Source organism: Amborella trichopoda, chromosome 3 (assembly GCF_054954075.1).
Source record: "Amborella trichopoda isolate Santa Cruz 75 chromosome 3, AtrichopodaSantaCruz75HAP2 v2.0, whole genome shotgun sequence".
Lineage (NCBI taxonomy): Eukaryota > Viridiplantae > Streptophyta > Magnoliopsida > Amborellales > Amborellaceae > Amborella > Amborella trichopoda.
The window spans coordinates 4,228,043-4,241,026 of record NC_142338.1 but is presented as its reverse complement, the minus strand read 5'-3'; the positions used below and the strand labels follow the sequence as shown (position 1 = coordinate 4,241,026).

Sequence of the window (12,984 nt, the reverse complement as noted above, 5' to 3'; positions counted from 1 at the left end):
GACTGTCCAAATTACATGTTTCAATATAAGCTATTTTTAGTAATTCAACATTATCAAATGTCGAGATTGTCAATTGGAAGGTTTATTGATTTCGAAACACTCTGCTCTACTGTATATTTGGGGTGCAACCCATGCTATGATGTTACGGGCCTTACGATCACGCATTTCTTGTGATCGTGTGGACCACAGCCTACATATAATAAAAGTATTGTCGTTATAATCCTATCATCTACCCTTCGCACGTGGCGTGCTCTGGTTGGTCATTTTGATTCACATTCTTTGAGCTTCCCTCCATGCCAACTCCATTAAATCATGCTAAAATTCCAAGAAAAAAAGAAAAAAAGCAAAAATGGCAGGTCTCAGTTGCTACACCTTGGGATCATATAGGTTATCTTTCTACTCTTTCTGTAAGTACGACTGTTATTTGTATGATGGATATCTCCGCATTTCATATGGGCTGCAATAACTTATGATAAAGCCTCTGCTAAAATGCTTGAATTTAATAGAAATTTTTCATTTGAGCGACAAATCTCTTCCTACTATTCGTTAAATAGTAACAGAAATTAATTTTGGTTCTCAATTTTCTGTGTGATATCAGACTCAGAGCATTCAAGCTTTCCTTTTCTTTAACTATTGAATATTTGATTAAGTAATTAAACTGAGAGAGAGAGAGAGAGAGAGAGAGAGAGAGAGAGAGAGAGAGAGAGAGAGAGAGAGAGAGAGAGAGAGAGAGAGAGAGAGAGAGAGAGAGAGAGAGAGTTTACCCATATACCTCTCTTTTATTTTGTGGTGGTATAGAGTAAAATGGTCTTTCTTCTCTTTTTCTTACATGTTTTAGTTTAAAACCCAAGAGCTAAGGATTGTTCATTCCCTTTTCATGCAGGTGTTTGATTTTTTGTCCTTTCATATGTTCCTTCTATAGAGTTTTCAAACTTCTGTCTAACAACTTATTAACTTGCAAGAATGGCAGTTAAAAAATCTATTAGAAAAATGAGATATTGCTTTTTTTTTTTGGGGAAAATGACCTCTCCCCCCCCCCCCCCCCCTCGTCGAAATTTCCATCCCAATTAACCTATTGGGTTCACCAAATTCATCCCCTCAAGTTTAAAATTTTGGGATTGTTAGCCGCTAATTATGCTTTTCTTAGCTTTTTTTACAAATTTAATATTTTTATTTTATAAAATGCCAAACCCTCATATTAGTCAACTTCCTTTCCTTTTTCTTCCGTTGCTTAATACCAACCTTACCTCCACAGACCCCACTCTATAAATATAGACATGAAAAAAAAATGATTTTTTTTAAACATTATGACTTATTTTACAATTGTATCAATATCTTTCGAACTTGAAAAATGATTAATCAAGATCTTTATTACTATTGTTAATGGATTATTATTATTTATTTAATTAAAGAAATTTCTCAAAACACCTATAAGAGATGAATTATTTAACACTTAAATATTGTTGTTGTCATTAATATAATAATTTTGAAGTATAATTGTTATTAAAATAAAAATTGTATATCAAGTCACAAAAAAAAAAAATTTACGATGGCTAATGTATGGGTTTGGCATTTTGTGTTCAAATTTGTAAAAAGAATAAATAAAAGGAGGGTTAATGGTCCCAAAGTTTTAAATTTGAAGGCGTACTAGTGATTCAAGGGGCTAATAGGGATGAAAATTTCAGGGAAGGGGTAGAGGTCATTTTCTCCTTTTCGGATTTTTTTTTTCTCGTGGTTTTTGTTTTTTAGGGGGGAGGGGGTTGATAAGGTGAGAACAAGTATTTTGCTATTTTACTATTGATTACCAAACTATAGAAATTGGAATTTCAGGTTATCTTGGGTGGCATTCAAATACAACCATGGGCGGGTTGCGTCATGTGGAAGTTATTTTGAAGCAAAAAATAGTTATTAGAGCAGAAGTGGATTATGTTGATGGTAAAGAGGCTAAAGTAGTGGTTTCAAAAGAGGGTTATCCTAAGAGATACATCCCAATATGAGTGAGCCCATATCAAATCATGTCATCATGTGCCCCTGTCTATTGAAAAGAAGGACAATGACCTTGGTATAGATTCTATTCTCTCAGTTCTATGTTAAGTTTCTCTATTGAGTTTCTTGAAATTTTTCTTTTTCAGATAAGTTTTTTGCATGTATCATGAAGGCTCTGATATGTAATACTATGAGCTTTGTTGCAGAAATTGTGAGCACAAATTGTGTTGGGTTTTGTTCTAGTCCAAAAGGGGACTTAAGGTTTGGGAAAACATAATTCTCAAACCTGAAGTCCATACTCTAGAATCTAACCTGATCACAAAGAAAAAGAGAACGGAAAATTTACATTTGAATCAACATCCTTATATTGCAGCTTGTAGCTTTGTGACTTGCGATTCATCCGCAAACATTCATTTATGTGGTCTTGAAATCTTCTGCCTGATACTTTACAAATCTTATCACCCATTCATTAACTATTCCATTGGTTGGGGTCGGAACTCCTACATAACCAAACATAAGGGACACGTATATGTTTCACCTGATTTGTTACCCACTAGTAAAAACAAGTAAACAGAAATCCTTATGAAGGAAAAAAATTCTTATTTCACCTGCGAAAGAAACCGGTCGGTCGAAATTAGTGAACCATTCATAATCAGGGAGCCCTGAACCTCTCATGCATCATGTGTTTTTTGAACTTCCCATGTTCCCATCTCGCCCATACTAACGATGAATGGGGAAAGCCGGCCAGAATATCAGGTGCTAGAGCTGGGCAGCGGCGAACCGGGGATAGGACTTCAAGACTTTTGATTGCTCGGACCATTCATTTTTAGTTTTGAGATGCGGGTTTGGACTTGAGAAAGAGATTCAAGGGATGCGTACCACAAACTACCTTTCCCCAATAGTGATAGTTCTGATCCTGCACCTTGAGAGTAGTTTCCAACTGATAAACTCTTCCACCCTTCCTAGCTTTGGCTCTAATAAATGATAAGTGGATTCTACTAAAAGGGTTGGAGTTAAGCTCGAAAGCCAACAAGCAACTACTAGCACGAAAGCCGTTGCGCTAACGCGCATCCGTTTTTTTGCATAAAATAAAATTAGACCAAAGAAAGAGAAATAAATAAAATTAACCTTCTTCTTCAAATCTTTCCTTTGCTATTTCCACTAATTTCTTTTTCCAATTCTGTAATATACTTCAAGTGAGATGCATTGATGATGTTTTGAGGCCAATGTTATTGTAAATTTGTAAATCAATATGGACATGAAGTTACAAACAGATTTTCTTCTTCTCTGATTGCCATCGAACATTTTCAGGTACAATTCTCAAACGAACTGTGAACAACAATTTTTCTGGATTGTCCTTTGGGCTGCCATTTACAAAGCCCAATTCTGAGTTTGTTAAGTCTGTAAATGAGAAGTTCTCAACTGACAATAAATTATTACTAGTCTACCAGGAAGGAATGAGGTTAATCCAAGTTGAAATTTTTTGGTAGTTGGTTATCCTCGAGTTTCCAGTTCCAATTTGTCTACACGTGCTATGAATTTATCCAGTTCTCATTGAGTGGGAGTTAAATTTCCATGTCGTTATCTTTCATGTAGTTTTGGTGGCCTTTGCTCTTTTCATTTTGAAATATCTGCATACAAATATTGGTTTTCTGTCTGCTTTGTGGATATTTACCGTTTTTACCAACTTCAAAGATTGTGTAGGTAACTTCATCCATGGTTCATTAATTTCTTTATAGTTCTCTTTATGCAACTCTTGATGCCTTTACTTTTTATTTTACAATTAGTGCATACTTTATAGGAATGGAATCATGTTTTGCAGAGTTTTACCTCCAACATTATATGGTTCGAGAGCACAAACGAACGGATACATATATCTATGACTTGCAGGAAGAATATTTCTGGGCCCATTTGATTATGGGGTTCCTTTTTGCACCTTCACTTTGGAGACTCACAAAATCTATAAGGGATGTTGGCACCATCATTGAAATTTGATGGTTTTGTGATCTTTTGTTTCATTTGCAAATGAATAATTTCATGTTAACTGACTTGGTAGAGAGTCAAAAGTAAAATGTTTGCTTGATCTACTTGTTAACTTTGAGAAGCATGAAACCCACTTAAGTATGGTAAATGTTTGTTGGTTGTCATGGAATCTTGAGTGTATGCGACTATGAGTAAAGCACCTAGACATTTGATGCTCTATGGATGACTTCAATGGCAGAGGGATTTTGCAGGCTTCATGCTCATAATGGCAAGGAGCAAGGATGGACAAGGTTCCATTGATTTGTAAAATCTTCCAAGTGAATAAGATGATGTTTTATTTGAGGATAAACTTATGTTATTCTGAATTTTATGCAGGAATCTTCACATGTATATTCTAAAGGCACCATGATAATACGGGATATGGATTGACTGGGATCCCATAGTGCTGTGTTGGCTAACAAATACCTGAATCCAATACATCGCTTTAAAGGAAGCTTTTAACATGCATCAGAGTAAAGATTAAACAACACAGACAATAGGGTTCTTGGCCTTGTCTGCTTAATATTTTCTGTAAATTTTGGCTCATATGATAAGTTGATCAGGTGCATGAGTTAACTAGCCCACCTGGCTTGGTAGAGTGCAAGGCTCTTAACCTTGTGGTCATGGCTTTGGGAAGTTGGGAAGATGGTTGTTTTATACTGATGAGCATGTTGAACCTCTGTAGGACTCTAGCTCAATGAGACTCTGCATTTGCAGCCCTATGGAAGACCACCATGGCAACTAGGCCATTTTGGTATGGCTTACTTGCCACTGAGGGCTACCTACTGGTGATTTTCTTCATACGGGATATGGATTGACTGGGATCCCATAGTGCTGTGTTGGCTAACGAATACCTGAATCCAATACATCGCTTTAAAGGAAGCTTTTAACATGCATCAGAGTAAAGATTAAACAACACAGACAATAGGGTTCTTGGCCTTGTCTGCTTAATATTTTCTGTAAATTTTGGCTCATATGATAAGTTGATCAGGTGCATGAGTTAACTAGCCCACCTGGCTTGGTAGAGTGCAAGGCTCTTAACCTTGTGGTCATGGCTTTGGGAAGTTGGGAAGATGGTTGTTTTATATTGATGAGCATGTTGAACCTCTGTAGGACTCTAGCTCAATGAGACTCTGCATTTGCAGCCCTATGGAAGACCACCATGGCAACTAGGCCATTTTGGTATGGCTTACTTGCCACTGAGGGCTACCTACTGGTGATTTTCTTCATATTTGGAACTATGGTTCAAGAATTCAATTTAGGATCTATATTGACGACGAAGCTATGTTGGCATCCATTGAATCAGCCACTATAAAAGATGTGAGGTCAGAGATTAAAATAATAATTGCATTTCAAATTACAGCTTAATGACAAATATTTACAAAATATTGAAAGAAAGACCTATGTGATCTTTTGCCAGGAAATACAATTTTTTTTTTTTTAATAATAATCACCCCTTATGTTTTTGGCAATAAGATCACATACATATGGTCTTATTACAAACAATAGATATTCCAAAAATAAATAACACATCAATAAAATAAACCTCAATTACTTGATGCCATTCATACAACCTAATACTGAGCTTGAGAATATAAAATAAAAGAGCAAGTAAATAAAAGAAAAGATGTCGGAGATTACCTCAATCGGGCTTTTTACACCTCACATCGAGTCACCACGTCCAATGGTACTGGATCTGTGGTCTAGTTTCAATATCGAACCGGGATAGCTGATTTCTGCCGAACTAGGTAACCACTCTTAAAATCTCTACTAAACCTTAACCCCCAAAATTAACTTAGGCTCCCTCTAATTTTTCCAACCCTTAGTTTCTTTTTAGGTCTTGAGAGGAAAGAGAGTACTACCAAGGGTTTTGGAGAGAGAAAGTTAGAGAGAGAAATATAGAGAAGAGAGAGTGGGGTATGCCCCTCTAGGAGAGAGAGAGGTGAGAGAGAGATTATGGGGGAGAGAGAGAGGTTGTGTAGAGATGGGAGTAGAACACCCCTATTTATAGTGAATATTTAGGTTTAGGGTTTCTTAGGGTTTTCCCATAGTTTGCCTCTTTCATGATATTGAATTTAGACCGTTGATCAAGGTGACTTGTGCGGTGAGAGATTTGAGCCATCCATTCCATAGATGGGCCATCAACATTATGGAAGGTGCTTGGACCATTATCTCCCTTTCTTTAAACCATTTTCCCATCAATATATTTAAATAAAATAAAGATCATGCATTCCATAAAATTGTATGATCCATCTCACATATTCCATAAGTATATGTCAAATATTATCAAGCAAATAAATACTATTAAATATAAATAAGATAAGGTCAATATTTACTATCTATTCAAATTGACCATATCCTTTTAAAGCAAACGTACAATAAAATAAATAAAGCCATGGTCAATATTTTGCTTCCAAGATTTGACCACATGCCATAAATCAAAGTTACCATAACTTAAAGACTTGAACATAAAGCAAACAAAGAATCCAAAGGGTGGGACGTGCTACCCTTTTGTGGCACATGTGGGCCCCTACACACATGCCACATGGTTGGCCCATGTGCACTTTGGGCCCTCATGAAATTTTATAAAAAGTTTTAAAATTAAATAAAACGAATTAATATATATTTGAATTTTTACAACTTTGTAAAATTAATAACTGTATTTTTATGAGTCCAAAAATCATAAATAAAATATTAAGAGATTCATAAAAATTCAAATAATAAAACTAAAAATCATTTCAATAATAAAATAGACACAATTAAATTAATATGATGAAAAAATGATCCATATGGTTTTAGGAATTCAATCTGTAATTATGGGGTACTCCACCTTCAACTGTGGACTACAGACCACACTAGTTTTATCGACCTGACCCAGTGTTTTTCATGACCCACAGTCCAAGCAGGGGCTCATTAGCGGGTCACCAAAGTCAGGCCGATGAATCAAGGGGTCACAATCCCAGTCTGTGGATTACAGTTTCTCTCCCAGAGACGAGTCAAGGTCACCACGACCTGATGCGACCACAACTTTATGGCGTATAGGGGTATCTCTCGCATATGCATACGCTTAACCCAAAGGTGGATATCTGACTTTTCGAACGATCTATCGATATGTATGCCGTGTGACGGAACATAGATGAAGTTTTGGCTCCCGTCTCAGTACACAAGGGTCACACAGTCCCTCGGCTCACTCATCTAGGCATAAGCTCCGATTTCATTAAGGGCTAACCCAAAACCGCCCAGGTACCTTGGGTTTTTCAACCGATTGGCCTAGATCGATAAGCACAGTCAAGTATAAGCAAACATCATTCGTTTAGTATGGTCCTCGAGGGGCCATACTCCCATTGAGTTTATGTTTCACTATAATAAAAGTATTTCTATACACACTCATAAGGCCTTTAAAGACCACATAAACCCAACAAATATAAGATGCGACAAATATCAGAATGGATGTAGTAGGTGTGCTACCTTTTTGTTATTAATTTCTCAAAAAACAACACATTTTCAAATGATATAGTAGCAATGTCTTTGTTTTCTTTTCCTTTTTATTCTTTAGATCTAACATGATGCACATAGTGCATATCAAATATCAACAATAACTGTAATATCAGCCATCATGCTGATATTTTCAGACGATACTTTCACAAAACTGCTTTTATTTGACAACCGAGAAATTTGGCTTTATAACATCATGATTAGGTATATCGCCTATGGCATGGACTTGACCAGCTATATCAGCCATATATCAGAAGTTGTAATGGATTTTCAAACAAACATTGGAATCTACTTGGTCATGTGCTACTCCCTATGCTCAGTAATGTGGAGAATTCCGACTAGTTATTGCTTTCCTACCCCATCAAAAAATTCATTCAGTGAAGAATCATGAGTGCTTTTAGGAAAACCATCCGTGGATGAGAATCAATAGGATCATTACCACCAGGAATTCTCAATAGAATATGCCTGTACCCACCTTCTTCAAAGGATTATGTGTCTTAATATGAACATTTTAGATTTAGATAATTGATACAGTTATGATCTCTACTTTTTTGTTTTTTTAATAATAAATAGAAAATGCTCTCAACATTCTGGTCATTCACGGTTAACATTGTACTGAAGGGAAAAACCTTGATCTGCATGCATTCAGATACACAATTCTACTATCATAAAACATTGTTGTTTCTTGAATTAGGCATTTGTGCTTTCATGTAGAATCACGAGCAAATATCACTTCTTGGTTGAGTGAAAAAACTGACATGCACTGTGCAACTTGTAACTAAGTCTTTTTAGATATGTTTAACCAACCAGCTTTCACTGTACCTCGGGAGCTTTATTAATGAATGGACTCAACTGTAAACTAAGCAACCAAGTTTTTTGGAATAAAGAATACTAGAAAAATGAATAGTGATGATTACAGAGAAAAGGGCCAAATCAAGCTGAGTAATAACACATGCTTATACAAAATTCAAACTCCTATTTGTGGTTCTCTCCCCATTTCTTGCTTTGACTACTTTGCACTGAGGTTTATTTCTTTCTAAACGATCCAACATTGTCGCTTCATTTCTTGTCTGATATTTGTAGATCTGCAGCTGCTGCTAGAAAACTTGAGGAAGAAGGTTTTCAAAATATATCATGCATTACCTCTGGCCTTCAATCAGTAAAACCAAGTTCATTTCATTCATTTTACAGCCACACGTGTGCACACCCAGAGAGAGAGACTTTGTGAAATTCAAATTACTATATTGCATGGTTTTACCATTATGATGAAGGATTTCAAAACTTCATGTAGGAACATTTGATTCTGTGGGAAAAGTTGAGCTATGAGATGCAGGCAAGGCTGGCCTCGTATCATTCAAGGCAAAATTTCAGCTGCATTAGGCACCATCCTCATCTGTAAGTTGATTCTTTCTAGCTCTTCTCATGGCTACACACTAGCTTTCTCATTTACAAGAAAAACAACAATTATTTCAAGGATAAATTTTGGTGAATTCATCTCATTAATAATCTAGCAATGTTCCAATGGAATGATAAACAAGGTCTCAAGTTTCTCTTATTTGATCAGCTCTTATCATAACTCTTGGAAATTTGAAGGCTCTTATTCACTTCAATGCTATGCATAGTTTCTGAACAATGTAGGAAAATTGCAAAGACCATATCACCTCTTTGTTTCTCTTTATCTTATTTATTTATTTATAATGTTAACCTTTAATTGATAAAAAAAAAAGGGCAGTACAAAAGGCCTTGGCGATCCACAGAGGAGGATGCTCAAGGGAAATTAGAACAAAAAAGTAGAATCAAGTTCTTTTTTAGGAGCTTACAATGGGACATAGCAACCTAATAAAATTGGTCGATCTGAAAATCAAGAAGAAGAACTGTCCAAAAAGAGTCAAGAACCCAAAAAATTATCAATTGTCTGCTATCTCTGCTGCTTCTTTGGCGAGTGTATTAGCTTCCTGGTTTCCTTCCCTCCATGTATGCATCCACAAGATTGACATATTCTTGCAAAGGTGATCAATCTCATCAAAGTGTGCCAGGAATCAGGGGGGAGAAGAAGAAAGTCTTTGAGCCCAAGAAATGGTGTTCTTGGAGTCTCTCTCCACCACTAGAGATTGTAGGTGGAGGGGGTCTATGAGCTTTAAGCTTTCCAACAAAGCTAGAGCTTCAGATTTCATGGAGTTGGCATGGCCAATATGTTTGGAGATGGTGGCCAGTGCAGAGATAAAGTGGTCCCTAAGAATGGCTCCTGCTCCTGATGGACCGGGGTTCCCAATAGAGTAACCGTCAAAATTCAGTTTGAGTTGTCCCATTGGTGGAGGTCTCCACCTAGTGGTCCTTAGCAGACACACTCGATAGACTTGGTGGACATTGCGCTAATCCTGGCTAAACCCCGAGGTTGGAATTCCTTTGTAATAGCGATGGTTTGTAGCTCAGAAGATAATGGGGGACTTGGGCTTGTCAAAAGGTTTGGTCCAAGGGGAATATTCCCCCCAGAATGTTCTGTTGTTTTGCTCTATTCATAGGGCCCATAAGGTGCCGGCCACCGAGGATTTCCAGAGTAGTATCCCCGCCTTAGGCCAAGGATAAGGTTTGATGGCTGAGAGGATGGATGTTACCTCTGCCGGAACATTGAAGATTTTAAGGATTACGCCCCATGTGTTTAGGGCAAAGGAACAATGCAGGAGTAGGTGGTTATTTATTTTCTCAGCTGGTTGGCACATAACACATCAGTTAGGGATTAGGAGGCCCCTTCTTTGCAACTGATCCACAGTGAGGACTCTTTGAGAAAGAGCCATCCATGTGAAGATCTTAATTTTAGGGGGGCAAAGGAGTCTCATGCTTGAGCAGCTGTAGTAGCAGGAGCTAAGGGGAACATTGGAGGTAGGGAGAGGCTTTTACAGAAGGAGGAAACTGTGAAGAAGCCAGAGGGTGCAGATGCCACATAATGCAATCTAGACATGTGGGTGCTAAGAAGGTGGATTGAAGTTTTGCCGCTAAAATTGTGAAGTTCGCCATCTCAGAGTCATTAAGGGCCCTTCTGAAGACTAGGTTCCAAGAGCGAGTGGACCCTATCAATAGAATTTCATCCGCTATAGTGGCCCCATGATCTCTAGCTAGAGAGTAGAGGTCAGGGAATCTGCCCTAAGAGGAGTGTGACCTAACCCCAGGTCTTGCTAGAATAGAATGTGGTTCCCTGATCTCGTATGGAATCTGATTCTGGATTTGAAAGCATGGAAGGCAGAACATATCGACCTCCAAATGCCCGAGGATCTCTGATTAGTCCTACAGTTTGGCAGCCTACGGTGTATTGGAGAGATGGTATTTATGCTTGGGTACATCTATCCATAACTTATCCCTAAGGTTCGTCAGGTGCTAGCACCATTTGCCCAGGAGAGCCAAATTCCGAGTTCTAAGATTATTGATCCCAAGCCCTCCTCTTTTTCTGGACTGGCAAAGTTTATCCCAAGCAAGTAAGTGGAATTTGTTATTGGCTCCATCTCCACACTAGAAAAACCTTCTTATTAACTGTTCGATACTAGAACTGATTGCCACGAGCGTGTGGAAGATGGACATTTGGTAGACCGGGATGTTAGCCATAGTGGCTTTAATCAATATTAGCCTTCCTCCCGGAGAGAGAAAATGACCATTCCATCATGCGAGTCTACAGTCCACTTTGTCTATGATATGAGACCACAATCTCAATTTTGGTTTGCGTAAGCAAAGTGGCAGTCCAAGGTATTTAGATGGCTATGTTTCGGCCTTGCAACCCCATCTCTTGGCAAAATTTGAGAGTGTAGTTGAATCAACCTTAACACCCATCATCTTGGTTTTGTCGAAGTTGACTTTGAAGCCAGTTGCGAAATTCGAAACACCTGAGAAATGGGAAAAGGTTATGGTTCACTTTGATTGTGGCGTTGTAGAAGACCAATGTATCATCTGCGTATTGGAGGTGAGAGACCGTAGGGGCCCGAGATCCGAACGAGAATCCATGCAGGCGTCCAGCCACATACATTCTGGATATTGATCTACTGAAGACCTCAGCCGCAATGGCGAAAAGGAAGGGAGATAGGGGGTCTCCCTGTCTGAGGCCTCTAGTAGAAGGGAAGTATTATTTGGGGGTACCATTAATGAGAATGGAGAAGTTAGCCTGCAAGTAACATGCTTTAATCCATGCTCTCCATTTAGTCCCGAAACCCATCCTGGCCTGAGTTTCTTCAAGGATATCCCAATCTACGTGGTCGTAGGCCTTTTTCCAATCCAACGTAACTACGATGCTAAGGGCATTGGCCAGATTTCTTTGCTTCTCTTTATCATATTTTATTCATTTGTCTTTGTTCTAAAATAGCTATTAAATCTGGTTAAACAAAATATGTAGTTTGAGATAATCATTGCCATAACTTTGTTGCTTTTAATCAAAGCTTAATTCATATTCTTTGTTCTGATATTTAATCATCACATGCAGGTGCATATCTCTCCATTACTTTTTTTCCCGAACAGGCGGATAAACTTTTTCAGTTGGGCCCTACTAGCTAGGACTCCACATAACAGAAAGAATATTAGAGAGGATTTGTTCTCATTCTTTGTGGCTTCATGAAATGATGATGAGCTACTAGTGCATGCGAACTAACAACATGTTGAAAGCACAGTGGATAAAGAAATGTTCCAATGTACCCTGCTCTATATGGCTGCCGAGGTCCGTGTGTGTGTGTGAGAGAGAGAGAGAGAGTTTGATCCATCAAGTACATGCTCCATTGGATAAATATCCTATATTTAGGATATTTAAAAAAAATTACCATTCAAAAGAGAGAGAGAGAGAGATTTTGTTGGTAATTGTAAATTGAAGTTTCCTCTGGAGTACATATATTTTTTTGCCTAGTTTGGCTCCAAAATCCAAACTCAAACAAACACTGGCAGCAACTCACATGAGATTTTGGTGTAAAGCAAATTGTTTCCACACATGCTATTTATGTATGATTTGCAAATACAAAATGTTACTCATGAAATCAACATGTGAACCCACCTTTCAGAAAAACAAATTATCTACTTTTTTAAATTTCTCTTCCTTCAATATTTGCTACCAGCGAACTGCTGATTGCAGAAAGCATGTTACAACACCTCTGATTCACAGAGAACAGTTTGGATAGTAGTGCAAATTTAATACAAAACAATTTTATTCATGAATGAGGGCAAAATATCGAGCATTTTGGGATGTTTTTCAAATAAGCAGGGGAGAGAGAGTGGTATCTTTACAAATAATTGGTCCATACAACCTGGGGCCTAGGCTTGTTAGAACCTAAAAATTTCATTATAAATGCATAGAAGGTAAAAATTTAGAAAACAAGAGGGTGTGTGTTTGCTAAAGGTACTTGAACTATGCATGACATGTGACCAGTGTTTTGAAACATGACTTGGCCAAAGTAGAGGCGAGCTGCTCGGGCAAGTCCAAGTAACTCATCCGAATTCATTCTTATTTTTTTAAAA

The 12,984-nt window shown here is 37.7% G+C and overlaps 1 non-coding gene across 4 annotated transcripts; it reads left to right on the top strand.

Annotated features, from left to right (window-relative positions):
* The first annotated feature begins 235 nt into the window (after positions 1 to 235).
* On the top strand, positions 236 to 12,429 carry LOC105421082 (uncharacterized). Of its 4 annotated transcripts, XR_016052749.1 has the most exons (6): positions 236 to 407; positions 1,831 to 2,062; positions 3,298 to 3,448; positions 8,587 to 8,662; positions 8,795 to 8,898; positions 11,966 to 12,429. It is a non-coding gene; the product is annotated as an uncharacterized LOC105421082 (transcript). The 4 variants fall into 4 exon arrangements; XR_016052750.1 differs by lacking the exon at positions 8,587 to 8,662; XR_016052751.1 differs by lacking the exon at positions 8,587 to 8,662 and having other exon boundaries at positions 305 to 387.
* The last annotated feature ends 555 nt before the right edge of the window (positions 12,430 to 12,984 follow it).